At 36.3% G+C, this 5,050-nt stretch overlaps 1 long non-coding RNA gene across 1 annotated transcript; it reads right to left on the bottom strand.

The window, feature by feature from the left end:
* Nucleotides 1-3,376: 3,376 nt before the first annotated feature.
* On the bottom strand, nt 3,377-4,091 carry LOC122132811. Its single transcript, XR_006152326.1, has 2 exons — nt 4,053-4,091; nt 3,377-3,460 (listed from the first exon to the last, which is right to left on the bottom strand). It is a non-coding gene; the product is annotated as an uncharacterized LOC122132811 (long non-coding RNA).
* Between the last annotated feature and the right edge of the window lie 959 nt (nt 4,092-5,050).

Below are 5,050 nucleotides of genomic sequence, written 5' to 3'. Positions count from 1 at the left end.
AGTGTGATCAAATAAATATGGGGAGGTAGTTTGTTTGTGATGTAAAATTAAGTTAAATTATGTTTTATTTTTTTTGTTGTGTGTGGCTTTGTTTGTGTTATTATTCTAGTCTGCCGTGGATAAAGTGAGTGTGGCTACTTTGAGTACAAATTAAATGTCCTCCAGGGGGCAGGATTCCTTCAGTGAAACTAGGAGGGTTCTGCGCTCATCACACCACAGGAGGGTTCTGCGCTCATCACACCAGAGGGTTCTGTGCTCATCACACCAGAGGGTTCTGCGTTCTTAAAACCAGAGGAGGGTTCTGCGCTCATCACACCAGAGGAGGGTTCTGTGGTTCTGTGCTCTTCACACCAGAGGAGGGTTCTGCGCTCATCACACCAGAGGAGGGTTCTGTGCTCATCACACCAGAGGAGGGTTCTGTGCTCATCACACCAGAGTCATAGACTCAGTCCCCAGGGAGGAGACTGCCTGATCTAATGTGGGCTTTGCCTGTACGCTAACTTCTGCCAGATAAAAGCATTTGTTCAGTGAATGAAAAGAAATGTGTCATGCGTCATGCTTTCCACGGCTCTTTTTCCTCTCCAAGATCTGACCTCAATGACCCAGGACTGACGCATCAGCTCGTCCATCTCTCAACCACACTTATGACCCAGGCTTTTCTGAACTACTCTCAAGGCAGACGTCTAAAAACCATCAGTTTGCCCTTCCAATCTGTGATCTGTAAATGAAGTAGAAATTGATCAAAATAATCCAGGTGCACAAATGAATGCAGCGGTTCTCTTTCAAACCCCTTCATGGTATCCTAAGTGGGGACAGAGGTAAGTGGCAGGAGAACCGTCGTACAGAACGTCATAACTAGGGCTTGAGAACTGTCGTACAGAACGTCATAACTAGGGCTGAATAAATGGAGCTGAACTAGAATAACTCGAGCTGGACGGATGTGACTCACCAAAGGTGCTGTGTTTACAGAAAGGACTGGTCTAGTCTGGTCGGGTCTGGTCTCGTGTGCTTCAGAGTGCAGTATTAAAGCAGATTAATTTAGCGGAGAAGGCCGAGTTTGCACAGAGTCAGGAATTCAGTTTGTCCTGATAAGGGAAAATCCCCTTTGTAGCCATGCTGGAGTGGGAAGGTGGCTGGGCACGGTAATCTCCCTCCAATCTGCACCTGTACTCGGGAGCAAATAAGGTAGGGTGTGGGGGATTAACTGTGTAGGGCAGAAAGAGTTTGCACTGTGTCGATAAATCAGTCTCTCCTGCAAAAAAGATTTGAGACTTTTCTTTTTCTTTGGGGGGGGGGGGAAGTAGAGTGGGAGCCCATTTAAACAGGACCTGGGGGCTACACCTCCTCTAGGGGCAGTGTAACGCCACACCCCTCCTCTAGGGGGCAGTGTAATGCCACATATGGTCCCCACACTGCAAAAAATCAGCCTTCAAAAACAAGTAAAAAAAGGGGGTATATATCACTTAAAATAAGCTAAATTATCTGCCAACAGAACAGGAAGATTTGACTTACCAAGACTTTGTAAAAAAAAGTAAAAATATCTAGCCTCAAAGAACCCAAATGTATCTTAAAACGAGTGTGGCCAGACTAAAAACAAGTACATTTGTCAAAATATTTAAGAATTATTTTCTCAATAGTTAGGAAAACGTTCTTATATTCAGCAAATGCTAGCACCATCATCTTGAAATGAGGCTATATGTTAGGCAATATATCTTGAAATCAGTACAACTACACTTAAAACAAGCACATATGCCTAAATACAAAACAAATGTAAGAATATTTTCTCAAGATTTAAGAATGTTTTCTCACTATGTAGAAAATGTGCTTATATTAAGCAAATGTAGCACCATTATCTTGAAATGAGTCACATAGGAAATGTATCTTGAAATCAGTAAATCACTCTAAAAACAAGTACATTTGCCTAAATACAAAACAATTCAAGAATTATTTTCTTGAAATGTAGAAAAAATGTGCTTATATTCAGCAAATGATAGCACCATCATCTTGAAATGAGTCGATATGCTAGGCAATTTCTCTTGAAATCAGTAAAACTGCACTAAAACAAGTGCATTGCCTAAATACAAAAAATGTAGAATTATTTTCTCAAATATATAGAAAAATGTACTTATATTCAGCAAATGATAGCACCATCATCTTGAAATGAGTACATGCTAGGCAATTTATCTTGAAATCAGTAAAGCTACACTAAAAAAGTGCATTTGCCTAAATAAAAAAAAATGAAGAATCATTTTCTCGAAATGTAGAAAAATGTGCTTATATTCAGCAAATGATAGCACCATCATCTTGAAATGAGGCTATATGTAGGCAATTTATCTTGAAATCAGTAAGCTACTCTAAAACAAGTACATTTGCCTAGATGCAAAAAATAAGAATTATTTTCTCAAATGTTGAAAATGTGCTTTATTCAGCAAATGATAGCACCATCATCTTGAAATAAGGCTATATGTTAGGCAATTTATCTTGAAATCAGTAAAGCTACAATAAAAACAAGTACATTTGCCTAGATACTGTAAGAATTATTTTCTCAATATCTAGGACAATTTGCTTAAATTCAACGATTTTTTTAATTTCTAATTATTATTTTTCAAGCTTTATTTTTTCGGCTTTTTTGCCTTTACTCAGATAGGACAGTAGAGCAAGACAGGAAGTGAGCTGGAGGGAGGGATTGAGAAATGACCGCAAGTTGGACTCGAACCTGAACTCTTACCTGTATCCCCATCTTACCCATTCATGGTGCAGGGTTGCTGCCGCTTGTGCCACAGCTCCATCCCTAAAACAGTCATCTGTTGAGGATATTGCCATTTGTTTTGGAGAGTTTTGAAGTCAATGCATATGTGCAATTGATCATTGAGATAATAGAGACCGCAGTGTTACACCTAAACAGCATTATGTGATTAATTTGCCATCAGAGATCAAATCATTGGGTCCAATGGTCAGACATATGTGTATGTGGTTCGAGTCTTAACATTGTTTCTTTAAACAATGGGCATCTAAGCTCAAATTCAAGTACATTTGTCTTGATTCTGACTTTGACAAAGCAGTTTTGTACTTGCCAGTGGTGATGAAACTAGTTCCAAGCACTAACTTGCTCAGAACCAATAATAAAATCTCAGTAACAGGTTATAGTACCTTAGGCAATTTATCTTGAAATCAGTAAAGCTTTTCAAGAACATTTGCCTAGATACCGTAAGAATTATTTTCTCAATATCTAGGACAATTTGCTTAAATATAGCGATTTTTTTTTTGCTCAGAACCAGTAATATAATCTCAGTAACAAGTTATAGTACCTTATTAAGATACACCATCTTAATAAGATAAAATATCTTAAATCAAGGCAATATATACTTGTTTTTTGTTTGACAAGATATTTCTTCCTACCGGGTAAGAGCATTTGACTTCAAAACTCTCCAAAACAAATGGCAATATCCTCAACAGATGACTGTTTTAGGGATGGAGCTGTGGCGCAAGCGGCAGCAACCCTGCACCATGAATGGGCATTAATGGGAACACAGGTAAGAGTTCAGGTTCGAGTCTGACTTGTGGTCATTTCTCAATCCCTCCCTGCAGCTCGCTTCCTGACTCTACCTACTGTCCTATCTGAGTAAAGGCAAAAAAGCCGAAAAAATAAAGCTTGAAAAATAATAATACAAAATAAAAAAACGGAACTAAATTTAAAATTGTCCTAGATATTGAGAAAATAATTCTTACCGTATCTAGGCAAATGTACTTGTTTTAAGGGTAGCTTTACTGATTTCAGGATAAATTGCCTAACATATAGCCTTATTTCAAGATGATGGTGCTAGCATTTGCTGAATAAAAGCACATTTTCATAAATATTGAGAACATTATTCTTAAATATTTTGACAAATGTACTTGTTTTTAGTCTGGCCACACTAGTTTTAAGGGTATATTTGGGTTCTTTGAGGCTAGATATTTTTACTTGTTTTACAAACTCTTGGTAAGTCAAATCTTCCTGTTCTGTTGGCAGATAATTTTGCTTATTTTAAGTGATATATGCCCCATTTTTTTACTTTCTTTTCTTGTTTTTAAAGGCTGATTTTTTGCAGTGTAGGAAGAAATATCTTGTCAGACAAAAAACAAGTATATATTGCCTTGATTTAAGATATTTCATCTTACTAAGATGGTGTATCTTAATAAGGTACTATAACTTGTTACTGAGATTTTATTACTGGTTCTGAGTAAAAAAAATCGCTATATTTAAGCAAATTGTCCTAGATATTGAGAAAATAATTCTTACGGTATCTAGGCAAATGTTCTTGTTATTAGTGTAGCTTTACTGATTTCAAGATGAATTGCCTAACACATTATCTACATTTCGAGAAAATAATTCTGACATTTTTTTTGTATTTAGGCAAATGTACTTGTTTTTAGAGTAGCTTTACTGATTGCAAGATAAATTACCTAGCATATAGCCTCATTTCAAGATGATGGAACTGTCATTTGCTGAATATAAGCACATTTTTCTACATTTCGGGAAAATAATTCTTAAGTTTTTTTTTTTATTGAGGCAAATGTACTTGTTTTTAGAGTAGCTTTACTCATTTCAAGATGAATTGCCTAGCATATAGCCTCATTTCAAGATGATGGGGCTATCATTTGCTGAATATAAGCACATTTTTCTATATATTGAGAAAATAATTCTGACATTCTTTTGTATTCGGGCATATGTGCTTGTTTTTAGTGTAGTTGTACTGATCTCAAGATAAATTGCCTAGCATGTAGACTCATTCTAAAATGATGGTGCTAACATTTGCTGAATATAAGCATTTTTTTCTATATATTGAGAAAATAATTCTTAAATCTTTTGGGTATATAGGCAAATGTACTTGTTTTAGTGTAGCTGTACTGATTTCAAGCTAAATTGCCTAGCATATAGCTTCATTTCAAGATGATGGGCCTAGCATTTGCTGAATATAATTACATTTTTCTACATTTTGAGATTCATTCTTACATTTCTTTGTATTTAGGCAAATATACTTGTTTTTAGTGTAGCTTTCATGATTTCAAG

The sequence above is a fragment of the Clupea harengus genome, chromosome 3 (genome assembly GCF_900700415.2).
Source record: "Clupea harengus chromosome 3, Ch_v2.0.2, whole genome shotgun sequence".
NCBI lineage: Eukaryota > Metazoa > Chordata > Actinopteri > Clupeiformes > Clupeidae > Clupea > Clupea harengus.
This window is presented reverse-complemented; position numbering and strand designations above follow the sequence as displayed.